The sequence below is a fragment of the Crocodylus siamensis genome, chromosome 3, assembly GCF_052110815.1.
Source record: "Crocodylus siamensis isolate JL-2025a chromosome 3, ASM5211081v1, whole genome shotgun sequence".
NCBI classification, from domain to species: domain Eukaryota; kingdom Metazoa; phylum Chordata; order Crocodylia; family Crocodylidae; genus Crocodylus; species Crocodylus siamensis.
The window spans coordinates 222,562,586-222,589,306 of record NC_143397.1 but is presented as its reverse complement, the minus strand read 5'-3'; the positions used below and the strand labels follow the sequence as shown (position 1 = coordinate 222,589,306).

The 26,721-nt window shown below is 41.9% G+C and overlaps 1 protein-coding gene across 3 annotated transcripts in view; it reads left to right on the top strand.

The window, feature by feature from the left end:
- The window catches only part of RNF19A (ring finger protein 19A, RBR E3 ubiquitin protein ligase), a 111,655-nt gene that overhangs the window by 41,268 nt on the left and 43,666 nt on the right, over nucleotides 1-26,721 (top strand). Inside the window, exon 3 of one of the 3 annotated variants that reach the window (XM_090040435.1) lies at nucleotides 15,089-15,170. The exons of the other annotated variants lie outside the window; for them this stretch is intronic. The gene's annotated coding sequence lies outside the window, so the exon portion shown is untranslated. The remainder of the gene's footprint in view (nucleotides 1-15,088; nucleotides 15,171-26,721) is intronic. 3 annotated transcript variants of the gene reach the window in all.

The window sequence follows — 26,721 nt, the reverse complement described above, 5'->3', positions numbered from 1 at the left end:
GCCTGGAGCCATGCTGCAGCTGCTAGCCAGGCTCTGCATGGCAGAGTTGCTGCTGCAGTCTGGGAGGGTCCCAGGTAAGGCTGCTGGGGCCAGCCCAGTGCTGGCCTCAGCCTCCCCTAGGGCCCCCATGGTAACTTGCGTGCCAGAGTGTGCGTGGCATGGGCATTCCCCAGGGACAAGTAGTGGTGGTGCAAGGTGAGCTGCTGCTAGTTGTCCCCAGGGAACCAAATGTCCACACGTCTGGACACAGCCAGGGTGTCCAACCCGAGACAGCCAGCTGCCTGATTTTCAGAAGTGGTGAGCACTCACAGCTCCAACTGTATTTTGGACCCAGGACATGCCACATGGATGCAAAGCCAAGTTCACAGTTGTTCAGGTTGAGAATTTCAGGTTACAGTTCTGGCCTTAATGTCTCTGTGCATCTGTTCCCCACCCCTGAAATAGAGAAAATATTTTCCCCACAGGAATATTGTGAAAATGAATTTATTAATGTTTGTGAAACACTTATGGGTTTTTCCTGTGGTGGTCCTCTAAGGAAGGTAAATAGTTCTATATTCAGTGCATGCTTTGGTATGCAATATATAAAGTGTAGGGCCACATAATGAATGATGAAGGAAAAAAGAAAAGCCACCTGTTTAATGAGAACAATTCATCCTGTGCATTGGTTGAAGTGGAATCCCCTGGAAAATACAGTATGTAAATTAAGATTGTAGCAGAATGCATGTGCACAGGAGTCTGGATCATTTACAAAGTCAACTTTTAATTCTGGTATCCCTTAACTTTTAAGTACTGTTAATGTTTAACAGGTTTTGTATGGGAGTATTTGTGTATACCTGTGAGACCTGTTACAAGTGTTTTGATATGTAGACACATGAACATACATGAATATGTATGTGCTAAAGAGATGAGGATGTGTTATAATTAATCATGTTACAGGAAATATCTGCTTCCACAATATTATTGCTTTTTAAGTAGCTATGCTTAAGTAGTTGAGAGGATCTGGCTGAAACAGCCTATTCTATTATCAGATGTTCATTTTACTAGGGAGGGGATTAGCAGTCCTGTTTCCTTGGTGAGGCTCACTGTCCCAACTGTAAGAGGTTGGAAATGGCTTTCTTAGGAGAGAGGTTTCAGGATGAGAAATTCTGACAGAACCCCATGGACAACCCGAGATTTGATCTGAATTTTTTTTGTTTTAATAAGCCAAATCCAAGAAACGGATTACCGTTTTGCCATTTGTTTTAGAGCAGGCTGAAAGAGGCACCTATTTATATAATAAAATGAGTGGATTATTCAACTGGTGCTCCTTTCTTCTCTGTATTCTTACCTTATGAGCAGTCTGATATCAAATGCCTCTATTTTTCCTTCTTTTACTCCCTGATCAAATCATTTGTATGCTGCAGAATCATTGGAGATGCTGTATCAATGGTTTATGAGCTAACAATGCCATTTAAGTATAGACTACCTGGTAATAGTAGATTTGTGACCTTAGAGGTAGTTTATCATTCACCCCACCCATTTCCTCTCCCCCGTCTTTCTCCTTTTCCCCCCTAACCTTTTCTTTCCTCCTGTCCCATGAACAGTACAATCGTTATGTGGGCTTGTGACATCAGTGGTAAGTGAATGTGCAGCTGTTCGTAGATGAATGACATATAGACAGTATGGAGATTGTATCAAGGCACTCAAAGCTTATTACATTTTAAGAGCTGTCTGGCTGGCTAATTCTTCTGTATTTTCTGCCATATTTAACTGGGGAAAAGTCACTGCTCTAGCTGATACTGTTTTGAATTCTTAATACAAATGTGGGGCTGATCTGAACTATTCTACTTGTATCTAAATTTAAGCCAAGTTTCAAACTGGGAAACTTTTTTTTGTGCAGTTTAACTCCTGGTAGTTTTTTCACAATATTAACCGTCCCCAGAATTATTTTAAAAGCTTTACTCAGCATACACTATAAATTGCTGGTATTGGCAAACAATGGAAGTCTTAAGAGCTAGGGTAATGAGACTGTGACATCAGAGTTAACTTGACACATCATTATCCTAGTTTATTTGCATTAACATACACACTGCACTTGTCCTGGTTAAAAAAAGGGTATTTTTGGTCTGTCTCACACTTTATATCCTGTGTCATGGCTATCACAGCCATGGCCCAAAGCTTCCTGATAGCCACAAAAGTGACTTTTTATTTCACTAGGTAATAACTGTATCTTTGCCCTTTCTATGAAGCATGTTTTTAGCAAAATACTTTGCTGTTTGATCCAGTTTGAAAGAGTGAGGTAACACTGAATTATACCGCCAATAAATTTGCAATGCCTGAATACTTTTCTTCATTAAAACTGTTTGGGAGTAAAACATTTTAACCAATAGTATTGCGAACCATAAATTAAAAAGGTTAGAGAGAAAGAGGAAGGGTGATCAGATGATAGGATAAAGCTGAGAATGTGGATAATGATGATTTATCTAATGATACTACCCACAAATTGAAAGACAGAAGAATTTTGAAAAAAAGGAAAGGCAGACCATAATAAACAAGAACATATATTAGTGCAAAGATTTTTAAAATAGAGGTGTCAGAATAATCATAAAAAAATTGGTCTAGAAAAGGACCTTTGGTATCTTATCTGGTTCAAGCTTCTATTTTGAGGCAGGATTGTCCCTATCTAAGCCATTCCAGATGACTGTTTGGATAACCTACACTTAAATTTCCAGTAATGGAAATTCCACAACCTTTCTAGATCAATGGTGCCTAGCCTTCTGGGCCCATAGGCCAGGTGAGTGGTATGGGGTCAGTCTATGAACTGGATCCAGTCTGTGGGCCAGATCCAGTACGTAAGGCTATGTCATCTGGCCTGCAGGGCTTGAAAATTTGGTGGCAGGGGTGTGAAAACAGTGTTAATTGCCACCACTCCCCCATCACCAAATTTCTAGACCTGTGAGGAGCCCTGCAGGCTGGATCTGGTCTTTGGGCTGGAGGTTGAGCACCAGTGCTCTAGGTCATCTACTTCAAAGTTAGAAAGCTATTCCTAATATGTAACTTCAAAAGTATAACGTTTTATTGCAGAAGCAGATGTTGCCTTTGGAAGGGGGGTCAGCCGAGCCAGGACGTGTCCTGGCATAGCTGATCCACTTTATTGGTATCTACAGGTGTCACCCAAGACCATTGTTCCAAGGAGTCAGGTCCATGCCACTCCTGGGGCTTCAGGGAGCCTGATGCTATGGGATACCAGCCTGCAGGGGGGATTAAGCTGCTTGCAGATGTTTAAAAAAACAAACAAAAAACCCCAGTGCTTTTCTGGAAGCAGCAGCATATTAATTAGACCCAGTTCTGCAGTGTCTGTAAAGATCAGGTGCTTCAGTGGAGTTTTTGATGCTTTAGCTAAAGCTAACTGATTCAATCCACTGTTAGATCAAAGTGCCAAAAAAGCCCCACTAAAGCACCCAAACTTTACAGATTTTGGCTGAGCTGGGTCCAACTAAGGGACTGCCTCTTGTGAGCATGTGTGGGGCTCGGCAGAGGAACACGCCAAGTTTTAAAGTAAAGTGCCATTTTTTTTTTCAATGTCTGCAAGCACCGTATCTGCAGAGGGGGGAAACCTCATGGAGGTTTCTTTCTCTCTGTGCTTTCAGATGGTGTCCTGACCCAGGGCGTGGCAGTGTGAAACGCACACTCCAGGAATCTCTTTGCAGTGGATTCCTGGGGTGCCTTTCATGCTTCTACACCTGCTTCTGCAAGTGGGGGAGCCCTCAGGGGTTCCCCCACTTACAGATGCACACCCCAGGAATCCCCTTGCAGGATCAAGCTCTTTCACACCTTCAGCCCATCACTACTTGTCCTTTTCCCTGTGAACACAGAACTACCATTGTCCCTATAAAAATCCTTTCTGTATATCAAGATGGATATAAAATCCCCTCATGGTTCTTCCAGCCTTTTCTCCTCTCCTGTTTTCCAGATCGCTGGTTGTTGTTGTTGTTGCTCCCTTCTAGACATTTTCCAGGTATCCACATGTTTCTTGAAGTGTGTCCAAAATTGCATACAGTACTCTAGGTGACATCTCACCATTGCTGAGTAGGCTGGAAGAAGGGTGCATGTCCTAGCATACTGTATTACTGCAGCACAGTGGGGTGGTGGCAGAGCCCTGTATTACTAAGAGCAGTTTATTGGCCACTGGAAAGAGACAGTCTCTTTTCCAGCCCTATTGGTTAAATATATTACCATTGATGCTATTTTGTGGGAGCTTAGCATCAGCAAGGAACCAAGGAGGAAGCCTGGACTACAGGTAGATCTTGACTTGTTTTGAGTTAGGTTTGCATACCTGCACATGATTCAAAAGATAAGCCCAGAGATATTAAATAGGGGTCCACAGCAACAAAAAACATTCTGATGTGTTGTGGTCTTTCCAAAAGTTCTTTGCAACAGAAGAATTTCTCTGATATTTTTTCCCATAGTTAAAACATGAGTGAAAGCTAAGAGTTAGCATTTTCCACGGTGTTCTTTGAGTTTAACAAGGTTGAGAGCCATTGGTTTAGGTGAATTTCTTGTTGATCTTTTGACCATCTTTTTTACAAAATTTTTCGGGACTAAAATGTTTGATATTGGATGGCAGGTGGTTAGATTCATAGTAGGAGAATCAGTTCGGAAAGTAATGCCTCTTTTCCCCCTCCCCAGTCAGTGTTTTTAGGAAAAAATACTAAACTTATGTGGAAAACTTGTACATCTTCACTGAACACACCATTTTTCAGCATAGTCTCCTCTGTCCCTGGCCTTTTTCCCTAGTGAAACAAGGTTGTGAATCCTGACATTGTATGAGGGTTAGTCAGAAAGTATAGTGCATCTTAATTATTATCTCCTAAGCAAATCATGGACATGGAAAGTGTTCTTGTTGACTTTCTTTCTGGGGAGGCCACAGTAAATTCAGAAATATATGTTAAGACCTTGAAAACTGGAACAGCATGGAGAGAGTTGTCCTGACCAAGATTTGTGTGTGGTGTTGTTTCTGCATAACAGCACTTGTGCACACACCAGGTTATGCAGTTTCATCAAGTAGCTAAACTGTACTGACATCCTCTGTATAGTCCAGAGGATGAGGGTTGGATTATGAGGGTGACATTCAGAGATGGCCATGAAGCAGTGGAGGCTGTGCAACAGTGATGTACAAGGAAAAGGACTTTTACAATGTTGGGATACATGCCACTCTTCACTACAGGTTTCCGTCACTTTATGCGGGTTCTGTATGTGTGAATTCGCTTTTATGCAATGACCCTTTTTATACCAAAAATTCATTATATGTGAGGCAAATTCACTCTTGCATGATCAGTGTGGTGGAAGCCTGCAGTCAGCTGCTTTGTGCTGTGAATTGTGGGAGTGATACGCACCAAAATATAGCCTCCTATGTGGATCTGTGCTCCTCGCTCATCTGCTACACGTGGTTCTGTAGTTTCTGTCCTCGTTATGAGAGTGCCCTGTGCTTGTGTGTACTGTTTGCTGTTGGTGAGTACAAAAATTGACTAGTAAAAGTGGTAGAAATGGGTCTGGAGGTCAGTACTGTCAAGGTCTTGAAATGTATCCCTATTTGTTACATTGTAAAGTAGGTTCCCTTTACGTGAATTTATGTTGTGCACCGTTTTCTAGGAATGCGTGTACAGCATAAAGCGAGGGAAACCTGCAGTTGAAAAAGGTCAGTGACAGAGAAGGAAACTATTGAAAAATAGCTTAGTGTTCATTAGTGATATTGAAGAAGTTTTACATTTTTTTAAGTTTTATTTTTTTCAATAATATTTGGCTGAGGAAAAAATGAGAGTACTTTCTGAGTGACTCCTGTAGATTTATTATGTTAATCTCCCAATTTCACGCTTGAAAGAAAAGGGAAAGAATCCTTTCCTGAAGAAGGCATTGGCTAGTGTCGCAGAGCACTCAGATGCCCTGCTCCTTTAAGGGCTGAAACTGCTAGGGAGAGAGCTGTCCTACCTACACTTCTTCCCCAAACATTTGTCTTCCAGGAAGATTAACATAGGATACTTCACTGCTGTTCCTGAAAGTGTTAAAGCTCTTTCAGTCTTTTATCTGTAGTGTGCATAAACGGTTAACTTTGACTGGTTTCTATTGTTAGATTAATTCAGATGACTTTGCCCAAGGCACCTTTTTTAATTTTGAAGCTTGAAAAGAAAGACAAGTACATTGCAGCCAGCAATTACTCTGTCTGGGTCAAGCTGAGTGGCTTGGACAGATAAGGCATAGTAGCAGAAGGTATGTAGTGTTTTGCAGCCATGTCTGTGATAGGCTGTATTTTAATAAAATAAAATGCTGTATCTTTATCCTTTCTCACTTTGCCCTCTCACCCGAACATACCTTGCCTGTTCCTTGTCCATATTGCTCAGACTGCTTTCCTGTCTACACTCTGACCAACACTGTCCCGTGTCTTAGCCTTCTCTCCCTATATATCACATTTTTAACAAATGTTATGTTGCCAAATGGATAAAACTGTCTCTTCAGTGTAGTAGTAGACTTCACCTTGCAGCAGTTTTACTGGGAACTTCCCCTTTCCCTGCTCCTTGTGTTTCTTAGTGTTAAGGGCTCTTACCTCAGATTTTATTTACTGGTAATAGCACAAGGTAGACTTTCAAACTTTTTGTTGGCAAGGTAATCTAATTTTGCTAACATTGGAGTTAAACTCTCAAACAAATCCAAAACTTTAAAGGTATGATGCATAGTTTATGGAATTCAGTTATTGGAACTGAAGAGGAACTTGGTAATAAATGTGAATGGTATTTATGACTGTGATAGCTGCTAACTTGATTTCTAGGAAATATACTTGAATTAATATAATTTGTAGTGTAAGAGATGTATGTAAAACATCTTACTTTTTTTGTATTTGACCCCATTACCGAGTTTTTGATTATTTTTGTTGTTTTAATATTTTTTAGCTAACAGCCACAAAAAACTGGTTTTCCAGCTTTTTTCCCCTTTAATTAAGTTAATATTCTGATTCTTAAAACAAAATGTATTTTTGCAAGGGAAGAATTTTTTTAAGGATTACAGCTAGATTGCAGTAGATTCCCCCCTGCCCCACGCACACTATAATTTGAAAAACACGTTTAATTTTCTAATAGAAATAATTCATAACTGACAAGATATGTATAGGAATGAAAGGAGTATTTTAATTTTAAAGATAAAAAAATGACTTTTTTGGGTAGCTGACTAAACAAATATCCTTGACTTGAATATGAATATTATGAAAGCCCCTGTTGTAAATTTTGGCTTAGATCCTGTTCATGGCATTTGTTTATCTGAATGCAAGCAATTTGGGAGAATTCTATTTAAGGACGTTGGGCTGCACTATGTGCATGTCACTGTGACAAAACAAAAGTTCTACAGTGGCAGGACCGCTACAATAAAAGGGAGTGTAAATACAGCAGTGCAGCAGCTTTGACAATTAAACAGGCAGCTTTTGTAGCTTTTACATGTTGTTTATACTGCTTCTTAAAACAAAAAAGCACAAATGCCTACTCCCCTATATTTAAGGTATGTAGATAAGTGACTTCTAAATTTAAATGAAGTTCAGTGGAGGTAGCATTTTCTCCTGGAATAAAATTGCTGATTAAATAGACTTGCAAGTTACTTCAGTCTTCAAAAAAAAAATTGTTGTGTTGTTGTTGGGGGTTTTTTAAGTGACCTCTGAAAATCAGCCATGGGAAATTCACTGTGCTTTTCATTGATATACATGTTATCTGTGTACTTGAAATATTTGGTATAGTTGGAAGATAATACCTCTATAATTACTGTGAACAACAAAATATTGTTTTCTTAACCCCAAAAGCAAATTAATTAAAATAGTTTGGAAAATGCATTAGGTGCACAAGTAATGGAGAAAACAGTGTAATACTGTTTTTGAGAACTGCTTTTGGGTCCACCAGTTTTTTCCCCTGTACTTGTTGTGCAGAAGAACAGATCCACATGAGCCAAGAAGGTTAGCTATTGCTAAGAGTTCTATTAATTATTGTTTATTTAGACATCTCTTGCATCACTTCAGCTCTAACCATAGCTTCCTTTAATTGTTGGAGGTGCACTGCAGAGCAAAACTAAAAAAGTAGTCTCTGATTTCCTCAGAGGGGTACTCCAGTAACTAGTCCAGTAAACAGAGAAATAAACTGTAAACTGCTTTTTAAAATATTGTCTTGCTAGTCCAGGGGTGGGCAAGATGTGGCCCATGGGCCAGATGCAGCTTGCCAGGCCATTCCATCCAGCCCACGGGACCTCTAAAAAATTTAGAAAATTAATATTTATCTGCCCCTGGCTGCCTGTCATGCAGCCCTCGAAGGTTTGCGAAAACTCAGTAAGTGCCCCTCCGCCTGAAATAACTGCCCGCCCCTGTGCTAGTCTCACTGATCCTGTTGATAGTTTATCTCTTGCTGATAGCATCCTAGTGGCTCAGGGCTTTGAGTGCTATGGTAGGGCCTAGAAGTTTGAGTTGGAGGCTGTGTGTGGACCTGACCCCCTCAAGGTGGCAGAGAAGCCCCTGTGGAGTCCAGAATTTTAAAAAGAGTGGCTGTGTAGCTCAGTAAGAGCAGCTGTGTAGCTTGGTTAGCATGTTGTTAATAACACCAAAGTTGCAGGTTCGATCCCTGGTTGTACTCAATGAGCTCTTGAAGTCCCTTCCAGCCTTACATTTCTATGACTCTATGAAAAAATTAACACCATGACAGATAAGAGAAGTTTCATTAGAAGCTATGATATGCTTTTTGTATGTGTCAGAATGACATTAAAAAAATCAGGAATAATGATCACTGGAAAAAAGGAACAATGAACAAGGCTAGGAGAGCACTTCTCACAGAACAAACATTTTGTTTCTGCCTTTACAATCCTTATGCTCGGTGGACATTTACAAAACACGTTTAGAAGATGGGCCTGGGGACAAATTCATAAGCTTACTGGACATGAGAAAACCAGGACTAACCACAGATACTGACTGTAAGGCTCATTATATCTGCCTGCGATCCCTGCTAATTTTCCTACACTCCACAGGTGATAACAACCCTCTTCCCTCTCAAATCATCCTGGACTTCCGCTAATCAGGTGATTCCATTCTTTTTTTTTTTCTTTGTTAGCTACTCGTGGTAATGTCTCTCTTCCCATGTTTCACAACATTGTTCCATCCTTCTAAATAGACTTTTTATTTACATGTGGAATTTTACATGGGTCATTGTTCTATTGGCTATTTAGCTCAAGCTGTGTCTGCTTTCTCAGTTGAGAAGTGTACTTTGTGTCTAAAAGCTTGTCTTTGTCTCCCCCAACTATGTAGTTGGTCCTGTAAAAATCCACCAAAATTCATCCACCAAAATTCTTGCCTATTACCCACCAAAAATCTGGTATAGTGCCTGTGGGTTATTATCCGATTGGGTGGAGCACTTTTAATTTTAATAAGTGATCTTAATAAGTGGCACCAAATTAAAAGCCTGTACAGAGTCTTGTTGAAAGGGTCTGTACAGTTTTGGCACTTTGTTGTTCTTACCCACTGATTCTAATAGCCAGTGAGGAGAAAATGTTTGTATGCATATATTATGGTTTAACCTTTTGTTTTTGTACAGCAAAGAAGCTAATAAGAGATAGAAAATGCCCACAATACAATGTTTTTGGCGCGTAGATTTGATTCTAAGATGTGGCTGCTTCTGTTAAGCAAGATTCCAATAACAGACAGAGGTTGTATGTCATTAAGCATAAAATGGATTGCAGGGGTAAAGGGAGATTTCTGTTATTGCTCTTTTCTCAGTACTACCTGATTAACTGGTGATTATCTCAGAATATATGAAAATTGAGAGAACTTTCTTTAAAAGGGAGTTAATGAAAAATGTACAGATGTTATCTTGGAATTTGCTTAATAAAAGCATTCTGCAAAGATAACTTGTGCTTAACTTAGTCTGTACTACTTAACTCAGTTTTGCTGCATAAGTGCATCAGTGTGGAGCATATGAAAAAATAACCATTAGCTGACCTAGCTATGCTAGTAAAATGGTTTTCTGAGTGTTGATGCAGCGGTATTGACAGGCTTAGCTTATGCTGTTTGGGGAAGAAGTGTAGGTATGACAGCTGAAAAGCTTCTGTTAGCACACACTCCAGCCTTATCTCCATTAAGGGGTACAGTAGAGAAGCTTCTGCTGTAAACAAGCCTGGAGTTACTTCTGTTGTTTTGCACTTCCCCTGTTACCCTCTTCTCTCACCTTCAGGTTGAGCAGACAAATCCCATTATTTATCATTGTCGCTGAATCATGTCTGTAAAATGCTATGGAGTAGTCCTTCTTTCTCCCTCCATAGATGCTGATTGGGCTGTCCCTCAGTCCGTTAGGTTTTCTCTGGGTTAGGAAGTAAGAACACTTGGCTCTCTGAAACTGTTTTCCCCCCCTACATACTAGTAAGTCATAAGCTCTATGAGTTAGAGCTGACCCAGTTTATCATTTTCTTTTTCTCCTGTCATCTTTCTCCAGTTTTTCAGTTTTCCTGCTTCGTGGTGTGAGGAAACTACCTTCTCTGTACTTTTGGTACTTTTTCTGAAGGCAGTGTTTCCTGTCTGGAAATTGGAATGGTTTGTTCATACCAGGATTACTTTTGTTTCCCTGTCTGGCCCTCTTCCTATTTTAGTTTTTGATGTCTCTCCATTCTGCATGAGTTTACTCGGGTATACCTATGCATGAATTTACTCAGGAAGTCTATGGGCCAACGAGAGGCAAAGCACTGCTCGACCTGGTACTGGCTACGGGGGACGACCTAATCGGCGACCTAGTGATCGATGGGAAGCTGGGTGACAGCGACCACGAGCTGATCACCTTCACCATCCGCCGTAAAGCTGGCAAGTCAGTCAGCAACACAGAAGTCCTTGACTTCAGAAAAGCCGACTTTGACAAACTCAAGAGGCTTGTCGGTCAGGCCCTTAGGGACCATGACCCCAGGGAGATGGGAGTTCAAGAAGAGTGGTTGCTTCTCAAGGAAGCGATCCTCAATGCACAAGCTAAATCTATCCGAACATGGAGGAAAGGCAGCAAGAAGGCACAGCAGCCCCCCTGGCTCTCCAGGGACCTAGCAGACCTCCTACGGCTAAAAAGGAAAGCCTACAAAGGATGGAGGACAGGATTCACCTCCAAGGAGGATTACTCCGCACTGGTCCGGTCCTGCAGGGAGCAAACCAGGAAAGCCAGGGCTGCAACTGAACTCCAACTAGCTTCATGCATCAAGGACAACAAAAAGTCCTTTTTCAGATATGTGGGGAGCCGGAGGAAAAGCAAGAGCAACGTTGGACCCCTGCTAAACCAGATGGGGCAACTGACAACTGATGCCCAGGAAAAAGCCAACCTATTAAATAGGTACTTTGCGTCAGTCTTTCATCAGTCAGTCACATGGGATGCCCATGCCTGCTATGGGACAGAGAAATCTGGGTGAAGGGGATCCCCTACCCTCCATAAATGCTGACCTCGTGAAGGAACACCTTGAGGAGCTGGATACCTTCAAGTCAGCCGGCCCTGACAATCTACACCCCAGGGTACTCAAGGAGCTGGCGAGCGTCATAGCCCAGCCCCTGGCACGGATCTTTGAAAACTCCTGGTGCTCTGGTGTAGTGCCTGAAGACTGGAAGAAGGCCAACATGGTGCCGATCTTCAAAAAAGGGAGGAGAGTGGATCCGGCTAACTACAGGCCCATTAGCCTGACTTCTATCCTGGGGAAGATCCTAGAAAAGTTTATTAAGGAGGCCATCCTTGAGGGACTGGTCCAGGCTAACATTCTAAGGGATAGCCAGCATGGGTTTGTTGCGGGTAGGTCTTGTTTGACCAATCTCATTTCCTTCTATGACCAGGTGACCTATCACCTGGACAAGGGAGAAGAGGTTGATGTCATATATCTTGACTTCAAAAAAGCTTTTGAACTGGTATCCCATGATTACCTCTTGGCCAAACTGGCCAGTTGTGACCTTGGCTCCACCACGATCTGCTGGCTGGGAAATTGGCTCTGTGGTTGGACCCAGAGGGTTGTGATTGATGGCAGTCACTCATCGTGGTGCCCTGTGACCAGTGGGGTCCCTCAAGGCTCTGTCCTGGGACCCATACTGTTCAACATCTTCATTAACGATGTGGACATTGAAGTCAGGTGTGGACTGGCCAAGTTCGCCGATGACACCAAACTTTGGGGCAAAGCATCCACGCCAGAGGACAGGCAGGTGATCCAGGCTGACCTGGACAAGCTCAGCAAATGGGCAGACGAGAACCTGATGGTGTTTAACACCGAAAAATGCAAGGTTCTCCACCTTGGGAGGAAAAACCTGCAGCACCCTTATAGGCTCGGCAGTGCTACGTTGCATAGCACTACAGAAGAAAGAGACTTGGGGGTCATCATTGACCACAAGATGAACATGAGCCTGCAATGCGATGCTGCGGCTAATAAAGCGACCAAAACGCTAGCGTGCATAGATGCTTCTCGAGCAAATCCCGGGACGTCATTCTCCCCTTGTACTCGGCCTTGGTGAGGCCGCAGCTGGAGTACTGCGTCCAGTTTTGGGCTCCACAATTCAAAAAAGATGTGGAGAAGCTTGAGAGAGTCCAGAGGAGAGCCACGCGCATGATCAGAGGTCAGGAAAACAGATCTTACGATGACAGGCTGAGAGCCATGGGACTCTTTAGCCTGGAAAAGCATAGGCTTAGGGGTGATCTGATGGCCACCTATAAATTTATCGGGGGTGACCACCAGGATCTGGGGGAACGTCTGTTCACCAGAGCGCCCCAAGGGATGACGAGGTCGAACGGTCACAAACTCCTGCAAGACCGTTTCAGGCTGGATATAAGGAAGAATTTCTTTACTGTCCGAGCCCCCAAGGTCTGGAACAGTTCGAGCACCTACATTGAACACCTTCAAGAGTAAATTGGATGCTTATCTTGCTGGGATCCTACGACCCCAGCTGACTTCCTGCCCTTTGGGCAGGGGGCTGGACTCGATGATCTCCCGAGGTCCCTTCTAGCCCTAATGTCTATGAAATCTATGTACTGTTAGTTGAATGATAGAGCTTTGAAAATGGTCAATATGGAAAGGGTGGACTCCTAGTTTGGGCCCTAAGCTGGGGACTTGGGAGACCCAGCTCCTATTGCCTGTGTCACCATCTGGTTGCTAGAGTAGGCCAACTTGGGGATTCAACCTATGGCCTGAAGACTGGATTTGGCCCACCAGGGTATGGTGGGTTAGTTGTTATATCAATTTGCTGTGCCCAGGAATGGGAAAATAGAACCACTTCCTCTGCTTGCTGAGTCTTTTCTGTCCTTTGCCTAAAGGGGAGGGGAAAGAAGGTATATTTCCTTTCTGCTACCAGAAGTTTCAGCTACTTGCTGTAGGTCAAAAACCCCAACCGACCCACAAAATTTAAAATATTGTTTAGCACTTTTGGTACATAGACTGTTCGGGATGAAATTTAGAGAGAGATTGTTTAACCTGCTAGCAGTTTTAAAAAGCAAAAAAGTGTCTGTCTGCTTGGCTTAAATAAATTCCGTGTTGACTGAAAGCTTCTGCAGATTCACTTTCAGGTTCATTTTGATATCAGTATTGCTGCATCTTTCAGTTGGTTTTTACTTATTTTTGGGCCCTTGTCAACACTGGATGAATGAAGTGTTTAGGTTTTTGCTGCTTTTCATAGGGAATTGGTTACAATCTGGATCTGCTAATGCCCAAAGAACTCTTCCAGAAAAGAAAGGTTTTTAATTGAATTCCTTAGCACTGTCTTCCACATTGTCTATACTAGGAGTTAATTAGGATTTTAAATGCTGAATTTACAGAAAATCCTGTTTAGCCTTTTTTTAAGCTTGGCCTAAAGCGGGTCAGACAAGAAAAGAATTCTTCATCACAGCATTTCTTTGATATAAGCTGGCTTCCTTTACAAATGAAGGAGTAGAACAGTTTGTGTTTAGTTTTAATGAAAGCATTGCTACAGTTTTGTGTTCTGTTCTGAACAGTTTCATGGCATAGTTCTTTTATCCATTTTCCGCTCCTTAAATTGTTAGCATTTTCCAGACTGCCAGCTAATTAAATATTTTGGGACACTGTTTTAAATACACATATAATACACCCATCTCTCTTGAGATATTCAGATGTGAAAACAGTTGCCCATTGTCACAGAAGAATAAAATATCATAAACATTTATACAAAAGATAATTCATGCTAAGCTTTTGGAGTTTAAAAGAAAAAAAAATAAAATGGTGCATAAATTCTTAAGTTTTAGCTTTGAAGTAGTGCAAAAGCCCGGTATCCATGCGTTGGTTTTCAGTGTGCCTATAGCAGCTTTTGCTGGGTTTGTGCAATTTTTCAGTTTTGCTATGTAAAGCATGTGTGCACGTGTGTGTTCACAATGCACTGGGAGTTTGGTTCAAAGCTGAACATAGCACAGCAAAGGCATTATCCTATTAAACATAAATGGCAAAAAGATAAGTAAATAATGTGTTAGGGGTTGGCAGTGTTTTCCAGGTGGAGCTGAAATGACTTGACTCAGATGTGAGGTGGCCAGGCACTAGAATCCCATTTCCTCAGCCAGTCTCTCTGATGCCCAGAGGTGGCACAGGAAGAGCTCCACATTTGCCATTCAGCCCATGGATGCCTGGCTGTGTCACAGCACAGGCAGAGCCCTGTTGCTGAATGCAGCTGAAGCCACAGACAGCTCCGTGGGCTGGAACCAAGAACTCTGTGGGCTGGATATGGCTATAGGCCATAGCTTGCTGGCCCCTTGATATGCTGTTAGTTAACACAAAACAACCCTTGCAGTACAGCATTAGCCAACAGAAGGCCATCATTTTTTTCAGTTACAGTTTTGCTGTGTCACCTCTATAGTCTTTTCCCAATATCTGTAAACCCTGGAGATGGCCGGGCCCTTTTTCAGCTTTCCTTCTAGGTACTTTGGTATGCTGATTTATGGAAACTTCTCATAGAATCAATATCCAATTGGTTGCATGGAGGTCTGTGCTGTATTTCGCTTTACCAGTGGGGCTGGAGCCCTGAACCAGGTGTTGTTATGACAGGGAAGAATGCCATCCTGAGGAGACCAGGCTAATAATTACCTTTGCACTTTTGCAGGCAGTCTGAATTTGGGAACCTGTGTCCATGTGATAAAACATCAAAATCAGTACCTTATTTGACCTCAGGGGAATCAAGCAAGGTAATCCATTGCTGTTGTTTGACAGCAGCACGTCAGCAAATACCATTCTGGCAAAAGGGCATAATCATCTTTTAGGTAAATGCTGCAGGGCAGTGCTGCCTTCTGAATCTTACTAGAGCATTTTTTGCACTTTTAATGTTTTTCTATGAGTTTAAAATACTGGGTAGAGGAGGGGAAGGGACAAAATTGTATGGAAGAAGAATGTTAAAAGGCAATGTTTGTGCCTTTTAATTTCTGCTTTGCAGTTTGGTCCTAGCTTGTTCTTTGCATGCTATGTAATTTGCAGAAGTTTAAAAATCACACTGATAAAGGTTTATAGCCTTTTTAAAATGATAATACAATGCTTTGAGTTGTAATAATATTTTAAAGATAACACTTTTTTTTTTTAATTCCCAGCCAGTTAAGGAAATCTCTTCTTTGTTGTGGTTGTTGTGAAGTGAGTTTGCAGAAAATTCTGGTTTGTTTTTTCATTCTTCCATTTTTTGAGCTGGCAGAATCTGTACAGTTTGGAAGGAGGCTTTTCCAGTCCTGCAGCCAGGATGATGATTGAGATGGATAATTCTTGAGAGAAATATAAATTGTTAAAAGCAAAATTAAATTTAAAATTACTTGTTATCCAAACTTTCTACGGTTTCTTCGTGTACAGGACTTGGGAAAATAAGGTAGTTTCTTTAGGCTGTAATTCATATTCAGGTTCCTGGTTTTATATATATATTGGAAATTTTTGGTGCTTATATATGTAAACAACCAATAATCCATTCTAAATAAAGTTTCTAAAGTTAAACTCAGAAAAAATGTGTGATCTTTATGCAGAGAAGAAAATACGAAGATGTTTCTAACTGATCAGGGGTGCTCAACTTCCAGCCCAGGGGCCAAATGCAGCCTGTGGAGCCATGGTACCCATCCTGCAGGGCTCCTCCTGGGTTGGGAAACTTGGTGGTGGAGGACCCATGGCAACTAATAGTAATGCTGCCACCCCTCTCCTGCCGTCAAAATTCCCAAGCCTTGTAGGGCTGGATTGAAGCTTGGCCACATCTGCTTCCTCCCTCCACTTAGTCACATTGGGGCCGGGTTACACCCCGTTCCTCCCATTCATGCCTGAATTGGGGCTAGACTGCTCCCTGCCTCTGCCTCCCACACCACCAGATCAGGACTCACCTTGCTGCCCTTCAAACCAGATCAGGCCCAACGGCCAGATCTAGCCCATGGACAGACAGCGCCATCTCTCCCACTCTGAGGGGGGCAAAAGGTTGGGCACCACTACTTTAGATGAATTGGAGTAATAAAATGACACCAAATAAAGGAAAAGTTAGGAAGAATGTCATACAAGATTTTTACACTGAGGACTTAACCTGAAACATAGATGGTTTAAATTTGGGAGTTACCTTAAATTTAGAATATACCACGCTCTTAATGTATTACATGCAAAAAACATCCTGTATCTGCAGGAGGGTGGACCAATTTCTTTTCATAAGCCTTCTTAGTTTCTGTATTCTATCATTAACAAATTTGTATTTTAATTCAAATTGAAATGTAATTTCTTTTATTATTTTCCTACCACACACATCTCTCAAATAAATAATCCAAAAATAGCTTGTGAATTCCTTCTGTGATCCATGTAAAAGGACACCATAATACAATAATTTTTGCCATATTTGTGTTAATCTTTGGAACGTTAAATGGAAGATTAAAATTTGCTTGTTGCTAGTGGTGCACCAATATATCGATCCATATCAGATCAGTGTTGATAAAAAGAAAATTGACATCGGCATTCAGCTTTTTTTGGCTGGTGTAACTGATAAATGCTGCATGCATGCATGCAGCCACAACGTGCACACGGCCAGGAATGCAGTTAGGCAGCTTGGAGTGCAGCATCTGGCCAATAAGTCTTTGAGGGAGGGAAGGGGTTTGGGGGGGGTGCAGATAGAGGCCCCCCCAGTGAGAGATGGAGTGGAGCAGGGGCAGGGTTTGAAGGAGCTGTAGTGGCTCGTCGAGGGGCGGGCAGCTCTCCACCAGTGTGCGCAACCCCAGGGGAGGCATGGGGTGTATATGCCCCCCGAATTTGTGCATGGGGTGAGGGTGAGCTGCAGGCTTGGGGCTAGGGACTGTGCTGGTCTCTTCCTGGTGTGGAGGCTGGGCTGGGACTGTGCTGGGGAGGCGGAGGGCAGGCAGCAGCAGGGAGGGGATTCAGTATGGTTCATTTCTTGCATAAGATGTATTCTGTTTCCTTTACAAAGTGACAGTTATAAGGTACACTTATTTTAGCACCAAGATATTTGGCGTAAATAAATGTGGTAGACCAGGCTTGTCCAACATGTGGCCCGCCAAGGCATTTTCTGAAGCCTGAGGTGCTGCAACGGGAAACTAAAGTAAACAGTGTTTACTTTCGTTCCCATCCCTTGTCCCTCCCGCAGCCCCTCAGCAGCTTCCTAATGGCTGCTGAAGGGTTGGGGAAGGGACCAGGTTCCCACACACACGTTGCCAACACAGTGTGTGTGGGAAGAGGAGTAGCCATGTGCCTCTCAGGAGAGGAGGAGCCCAGCCAGAGCAGCGGGGGCTCAGCTGCACTTTCCCCCTACCTGTGCTGGTCAGTCTCGAACAGTACACGGCTCCGCCGACCTTTCTGCTGGCTGGTGCTGACCCAGGCAGGTCTGTTCCATCCGGAGCAGCATGCAGCTGAAGCTGGATTCCCACATGCTTCTGGGGATGGGAAGAGGCCAGTCAGGTCGGCACCAGCCAGCAGAAGCAATGGCGGAGCCATGTGCCGCTCGGGACTCACCAGTGCAGGCAGGGGGAAAATGCAGCTGAGCCCCTGCCACTCTGGCCAGGCTCATCACGTCCTGTCCCGAACGGCACGTGGCTCTGCCGCTGCTTCTGCTGGCCAGTGCAAACCTGGCCAGCCTCCTCCTGTCCCCAGCAGCATGTGGGAAACCGACTTCAGCTGCATGCCGCTTTTCCTGGCCGATGCTGACTTGGCTGGGTTAGTCCCATCTGGAGCAGCATGCGGTTGAAGTCTCCAGGGGATACAGCACCTAGTCACTTTGGAGTTGGACAGCTGTACTTCAGGCTATGGGATACATTTTCTAGATAAAAGATTGCAGCAGCCTACCAGCATTGAAGTAAAAGCTATCGAAAGCTAGAACAGGGAAGAGCAATGTCTGTAAAATCCACAGTGGGCTTTTCTGTTTTAATGCTTAATTGTAGTTTGCCAGGTTTTATGGTAATAGATATTCAGAAATACTTCACATTGTGGCAGGAGGCCTATTAAAGCAAGAGGGGAACAAGTGCCAGAGGCATGAGAGTAAATCTCAGTTTTAAGTCGAGGCATCTTCTGGTCAGTCTTTAGCAAGCCTCTCTTCTCTTGCCTCTTTAACATGTGTGCCAGTGCTAATATGTGTAAGTATTTAGATTTCTTTGCAAGGGTGACTTAACAATTTGTGTTGGTAGTCCAAATGACTTCCAATTACACTAATCACAAGGTGTATTGCTTATGTGGGTCATTCTGAGCACCCAGTGAAAAAGGGAAGTGTATTTAAGTTTGTGTTTGATATGTATATGCTGCAGTAGGATATACCAGAGAGCTTCCCCTGTCTGTAATATCAAGAAGGCACCCAGCCTGAGTTTGCCACTTGTTCATGGCATTAGTAATTGGGCTTTCCCTGTTTGGATTTATGGATTGTGATAAAAATCAGAGTTCAGCCTAATAGTGCTTTGAGCTTTCCCAGAAATATTGTGAATGAAGTATTTGGAAGTTATGTTACTGATGGAAATATTCAGACAAGTTGAGTGTCTGGTCTGGTTTCACTTAGTCACTTTTCCACTGAAAACTGTGCCTGATAGCATTGGTAGGGAAAAGCATGTTCTGTTTCTTCCTCTTCCTGTAGATTTGACATCAGTGTTTTAGTTTTAGTACAGGGATGTCCAATTTCTAAGTGGTTGGGGACCACATACTGCAACAGCACTCCTGTGGCACACCATGGTGTATGTCCCCATCTCCCCTTCCATGTTGCACGGGGTTCCCTTGAACCCCTGGGCTGCAAGCTCCTTTGGCCCCACAGGCTGCGTTGCCCCTCCCCATCACACCCCTAGGTACAGGGGCAGAAAGTAGAAACTGGAGGAGAGAGTAGGAGCCCGGGGACCCTGGCAGCAGCAGCATGAGTGATGTGGTGTGCAGTGCCTGGACTGGGAACCCACAGATCCACAAATTAACCCCTCAGGGGCTACCTGTACCCCATGAGTCACAAGTTGGCCGGCCCTGAATTAACATGTAGTGGTTTGACCTAGGAGTTGCAAAGGGAAATAGATTAGATATGTCAAGTTTTAGATAGATTCCTTCTGCAGACAGTTTAGAGGTAGAATTTCAAAAGTAGAAATGGTAATGAAGCAAGTGGCTTCTATGAATGTTTGTTTTTTAAAATGAGTAGAAGTTAGGCATGTAACTGTCCTTTATGTTTTTGGAAAATTTCCCAAATAGTGCTTTTGTGCTGCAGCAGTCAGTTTTTTATGCCTGGCTGCTGTCCAGAGTGCATTTAAAATGCCGATGGAATTTTGACTTGTGGTGAGGCCTTGATGATGGCAGGAAGCCATGAATATATGGCTTTTTGCAATCTGTAAGTCCTTTTGAGGAAACACTGCTTATGAGTTGCGACTTTAAGATCTGTCTCTTTGTGAACTGTTTTAATCTACTTTAACCTAGTTTCCGTTGTCTGGTAACAAAGTTGTGATGGTTGATGCTAATGGGGTGTAATACTTGATTCTTATACTTTGTTCACAATTACATCACAACTATTGCCTGAAGCACCTCTTAAAATCTGATTAAGGGTTGTTTTGTTTTTTAATTCTGTGAAAAAGCACTGTAGACAAGGAATTGTAGTCCTTTTCTCCCTCAACATAATCTTGGCTCTTTTTGCATCATTTGGTTTAATAGATTTCCTTTTTCTGCAGCATGCTTCCTTCATGTTGACTCTCATTGTTACTAAACAAATAGCAACATAGACTTCATGGCTGCTTACAGATGTTAAAAAACAAAAACCCAAAATGGTGCTTTACTTTGAACTCAGTGCATTTCCACCCTGAGCCCAATCCAGCATATACCCAGAAGAGGCAGCATCTTGGTTGGACCCGGCTTGCCTGACATCTATAAAGATGGGGCACTTTAGTGGGGCTTTTTTAACACTTTTATCTAATAACTGATTGAATCAGCTTAAGCTAATAGCACCGGAAAAACTCACTGAAGCACTCAGTCTATACAGATGCTGTAGAACCCGCCCCCCCCCACACACATTAAGCGTCATAAATTCAGGAGTATAATCCACCAAAGTTCTGTCCATCTTTGTGGGTGCCTCTGTAAAAGCCTCAGTTTTTTAATACTGCAGTTACTTTAGGCACCTAAAGTTCAGCTACCTTGCATGTCAGGAAGCACTCCCTGCTCAGCTGAGTGGGGCATCTCAAGCAAGCATGCAGTCTGCTCATTATTAAGCTCAGACCAAAGCACAAAAACCCATGGACGGTCATGTTCTGACCAAGATCTGGTCTCTGGTTCCCCCTGCTCCCAATCCTGTTTTTGCATTTTTATCCAGTGACATTTCAGTGCAAAGTTCATAAACAATGTTGAGAGCAGGGAGTGGAATGCAGAACTCCACACTTGGATGAGTTCTCATCGCTGGGCTAGAGTCAGATTCTGTCCTTTTTCTTCTACCCCTATGAATCTTTTTGCACAGCTTCAGAAGTGGATGGTAGCCTTATTCCAGTTTAGCACCTAGCCCCGGGGTGCTGAAATCATTTGGTTCCATGGGCTGTGTCAAGGCTTCAGGGCTTCTTGTAGCCTAGAACCTGTTGGTTAGGGCTTTGTCATAGGAGATGGAAAAATGCCTTTTGAGCAAATATTCTAACCACTAGTCTTTACTACCTTCATATCTTCCTTTGTCTGGTGTTTTTTAACAAGAAAACAAGGAACCTTCAAAGGAACAGCTTGCCCCCTTAGTCTGGGAGAGGGGGTCAGGTTCTGAATCTGATATCAATGCCATTCACAACAGGCATTTAAAATCTGGGGGACAGACAGGAGTTCAGACACTGCTCTTTTCTGTCTCATTCACCATCTCTGGTATGTCCCCTCTTAACTTGCTGCTTGTTATGAATCTTATACATTTCCAACTGTCCCTGTGCACTGTATAAAAAATGTGGATGCCTGACTCGGGCAGGGGTGTTGGACTAGATGACCTCTTGAGATCTGTTCCAGCCTCAAAAATAAGGGCACCTGTTTATCAGCGAGTGATGATGGATATTGCTACTATTGTGCTGATTGATGGTGCATTGTGGCTGTAGAGACCAATGTTAGACTTGCAGGTCCTGCCACAGTGGTCTCATGTGTCTGTAGAGTCAGGGGCTACTGTACTGACAGGTTGTTTCCTTAGGTCACATTTCTGTTGTAATTCAAGTAACCATTCTCATTATGGTGTTGAACTCCATGATTGCAAATGAAGTGACATTTTGTCCTGTCTTCTACTAAGGCCTCCCAAAGGTTTGGGTTGATTCCAGAAGCCTTCATGTCCTGCTTGCAGATGTCTTTAAAGTGCACCCTACTTGTCTCTGTTCTTTCAGCCTACTTCTTTATGACTGGTTTCTCAAGCAGGGCACCTAAACTGTAGGTGTGGCAATAGTAGGAAGCCCTGCCTAGGTCCCTCTTTTTTGGCCTCTCAAGTTTGCCTCTTGTAATCATGACCAATGTGCTTTCTGTTTTCCCCCTTGCACTTAGTTAAAAGTTCAAGCTATGTTTATCATAAAACAAAGAGTATGGCCTAAAGTGGTTATATTTCATTCTAATAAAATGGAGACCAAGTATTGAAGAATAATTATTGGTGCCTTTAAATAAGTCGCAACACTTTTATTCCAAAAATCTAGCAAAGCAATGGTTTCTTTCTTTTTAGGAGAGAACTCAGGAATAAATACTGTGTTTTGTTAGGGCATGGGAGAATCTTTGTTTATAAGAAGTGCAGCCGATGAATCACCAGAGATGCTATTTCATGATTTCACACATCTGTTGAAGTTGGCAGAAATACTGTAATACACATTCTTTCCTTTCCAGAGAAAGGAAGGGAAAAGAGTTTATATTCTTTGACTTAGCTGCCTTGGTTATTGTAAAGGAAGTTGTTGGAAGCTCTCATCTGAAGTTTGTTTTTTTTTCACAATAGATAAGCTATATTATACTCTGCGTTCTAAGTTACTTCCATATGAAATGTGTGATATCACCTGTCTCCTTCCTCATTAAAAACCAGAATCTCATGTATTGAGAAGAAAAACACTTTTCACCCACTGTCTGGGTGTATATATGCATGATTGTCTGTATACATTTAACAATGTACATCAACATATGTGTGTATTAATAAGCTTTTCAAGATTTTTTTTGAAACTTTAAGGCCAGAAGCTTAATTTTAAGTACATTTGTAGCTCAGATGGTGAACAAGAGGACACAAATACACATCTGTGAAAATTATCTTAATGGACAGATTTGGAGAAGTCACCTGTTTGTTTGGAGCTTTTTGATCGCATATAGTCAGACGTGTTCTTTTTGCGTCTTTAATTCAGGAAGACTGTTAGTGGAAGAGGAAGACTCTTGATTAGGAAGTATGATTGTAAGCCCACAATTGGTAGGGGAGCATGAGTAAGTGTGGTATCTTTTACCAGATTTCAGGCTGACCGAGCTGCCTTAACAGAAACAGTAACAAATATTGTTCTGTTATATTCTCTTATTTGTAATTTGCTGTATTTCAGATGGAGTGCCAAGAATCAAATGTGAAATTTTCATGTAATCTTTTTCAATGAAAAGACTTCTCATGAAGAATGTAGTCTTCACACATTTGGAATAGTAAAGGGATTTCTGTGCCATCATACTAATTAATTTATTTGAGATGGAAATGGCGTGTTCTGGGAATGCGTGTACATAGCCGTATACTTTTCTTTTTTTTTTTTTAGGAAGCCATTTTTTGCCTTCAGCTATGTTAACTGCTTTTAAAGACATTTTTGTAGGGTGAAATTAAAAACATGAAATAGGGCTGTAGGATCCCCTTGGAAACGAGACACAATACAAATAGCAATATCTTTGTAGCTTACTACATAGAACTAAGGCTGCTGATAGACATGGGGGGGAAAAACCAAACGCTGCTTTACTTTCAGCTTAGCACACCCTGCACTAAGCGCAGCAGCACATGCCTAGATAAGTAGCTTCCATCAATTTGACCTAGCTCACCCAACACCTGTATAGAGTGTGCACTTCAGCAGGGATTTTTGTCACTTCTATTGAATAGCTGATTGAATCAGCTATTTGATAAAAGTGACAAAAAGCCCCGCTGAAGTGCACACTCTCTCTACATGTGTTGGGTGAGCTGAGTTTGGTAAAGCGCTGTTTTGCTGTCCTGTTTTTTTCCCCCCCCCACCCTTCCCTCCAACCTCTGTCAGCAGCCTAACCGTCCACCTCAGGGCACTTTAAATTCTTTTAAAACAGAATCACTTGTTACTAAAAGTTACGTATTTTTATACATCCTGTTGTCCAAATATGCCTTCCTGTCCCCCCAATATTTCTTATCTCTTTATTGTCATTCTTATTCTTCCCTCTCTTCTGCAGTTTTTTCTAGACTTCCTGCTTGGACCAGCTAGCCAATGGTTGTTCTATTTAGGAAGGCATGTGGTCTGCATTTTATTTACAAGCCTGGTTCTGAATTTTTCTTTCTCTTCAACTCTGCTTGCCCTTCACTGCTTGCTGGGACAGCATTTTATAAAATTGGACTGTAATCTCCTTGGGGGCAGGGCTTTTCTTTTCTTTGTTCTGTAACGCCTTTGGTTTACTGTGGAAGCTGTTTAAACATGAAAAGAGTGAAGGTGATCTCACAGGCTTATGTGTTTAGCAATCCCATTTCCTCACTGAATAATTGGAATAGGTTTTTTAAACTATGAAAACTTTAAGTATGTAACAAAACAACTTTCTGTAAATGTCATTTTGGCTTCATGTTTGCTTAACTTGCCAAACCAGTTAAATTGCCCCAGGGTTATGTTAATTGCATCAGGGTTGCTTTCTACAGTATGGATCAATAGGTAAAATACACCTTGTTACTAAATATATTCCATGCTTCTCTGCTAGAGTTGGTATGAACTTGTGTGTGTGTGTGCATCTGCATGCACGCATACGTGTAAGTTGATAATGTGTTCAGAATTGATGCTTTCTATAGAAGTATTTTAAATTTGTTTTTATGTTATTGAAGATCTGATGGCCACCTATAAGTTTATCAGGGGTGACCACCAGGATCTGGGGGAACGTCTGTTCACCAGAGCGCCCCAAGGGATGACGAGGTCGAACGGTCACAAACTCCTGCAAGACCGTTTCAGGCTGGACATAAGGAAGAATTTCTTTACTGTCCGAGCCCCCAAGGTCTGGAACAGTCTGCCAGCGGAGGTGGTTCAAGCACCTACATTGAACACCTTCAAGAGTAAATTGGATGCTTATCTTGCTGGGATCCTATGACCCCAGCTGACTTCCTGCCCTTTGGGCAGGGGGCTGGACTCGAAGATCTCCCGAGGTCCCTTCCAGCCCTAATGTCTATGAAATCTATGAAAGAAAGTGCTGATATCATCTAAAGAAGCTGTACTAATTTTTGCCCTGATTTTTTTTTTTTTTTTTTTGGCTTGGTCTATGGGAGTCCTGCTTCAAAGTGTATTAAGTGTAGTTAAGCTACCTTTTTACAAAATGCATTTAAAACATGAACATTTTATAATGTCAAAGTATAATCATATGATACATAGAACACTGATATGATTGACACTGTATATTGACACTGAGTGCTGCATTTACCTTCTAGAACACACAACATATGACTTGTTTTGCAGGTTTGCAGCCTTGAAATAGTGATGCCTATGTAACTCATTTCCCTTAATGATTTAGTGTGCAATTACTTAGCAGAAGAATCTTCATTTCCTTCCAGTAGCATAGCACTTTGAAACTTAACAGTATTTGTTTTACCTTACTGTGTTGGGCAAAATGACACGCTGGATTGTAAATGTCAAAACACATAATTTTAACTACTGTGAAATGAGGTGTAATGTTAGAGAGCAGTTATAATTTAACCAGGAATAGTGTTATGTTAAAATTTCAGCTGTAGATTTAACACTAGGATGCATGATGTTCTAACTATATGTTTGGCTTTATATATTTGTACCATTCTTAAGTGTTTTATATTGGGCTCAGTGTAAGGTATATCCTTCCAAAGGTGGAAAAAAGTAACAACTTGTACAAATGGTACTGAACATATCTTATTTATGAAATTCTTTTTTCCCAAGGCCTCTCAGTCTTCTCCACTTTTTCAAGAGAGGAAAAGGTCTCATAGTTCATGTTGTTTACATCAACTTGAGTGACAGTGGAAGTTTATCAGCTGGCAGTGAAAACACACACAGCATGAAACTGCAGGTTTTTAAAAGTAGGACTTCCTTTGTGTACTCCTGCAGCAAAGTTGCCATGGAAATGACTCTGCAATATATTTTATAGACTTGCATGCGAAAAGTAAATGCTAATGTAGTTGCAACTGAGAGATGAAGTTACTTTGTAAAAACAATGAACTGGTTTTAGTGAATCAGTTTGTGGATGCATAATGCAGTATCTATTGTTCTTTTTGGCATGCTAGTACCTCAAGTTTATTAAAATTACCGCAACTTATATCATGCATAATGTATGAAAATGTAGATCAGCAGTTTTGTAGCACAGTCCCCTAATTGCAGAAGTGGAAATACACTATTAAATGTACAAAGAATCTGGTAATAATGCACTGTGCTTACAAAATGAGTAAACTCACTCCTATATCGTAATTCTTACCTATGTTTGTAGCACAACAGCCCCATGATAGGTGTGTCCAAACATAGATAGCCTGTGGTCCGCATCCAGCCTGTGAAAGTGGGGATTCCAGCCCATGTCACTTCTCTTTGCCTGGACAACTCACTTTCAGACCTGACCTTTGGAGCTTCTTATTATGGCTTCCACTGGTTGAACAGTGACTGGTTCCCAGGGCAGATTTGACTTTAAATCAAATTGATTTAAATCACTGGTCAGGAAGGCTCGATTTAATCATTGTTTTCTACAAAAAAAAAAAAAAAGCATTATTGTTGTTTGATATCCTTTATTCATTTAACTTCTTGAAACTTTGCACTTTTAGAGAAAGGTACGGGCTTGACTGTATGTATGCAAACTTGGAGAGACAGTAGGCCTGATGGGTAGGTAATTGGGTCTGTTCTCTCTCATGTCCATATACTGCTGTTAACAAGGATGTTATCTCTGGAGACACAAATCCACAGTTTAAGAACTGAAACTAAGCATCACAGATATGCTTAATAGAATCTTTGAGACTGAGCACAGAGTCCCATTGGGTAGAGTGGTTTTTTAAAATCTTTACTAATCTATAAAGGAGACTCTGGGAACCCCGTAAGATTGGGTCCCCAATATGTTGTTACCTATTTATAAACTTTTCTAAAAAGGTTGCATGGATATATGTATAACTTCAAATAATACATAATT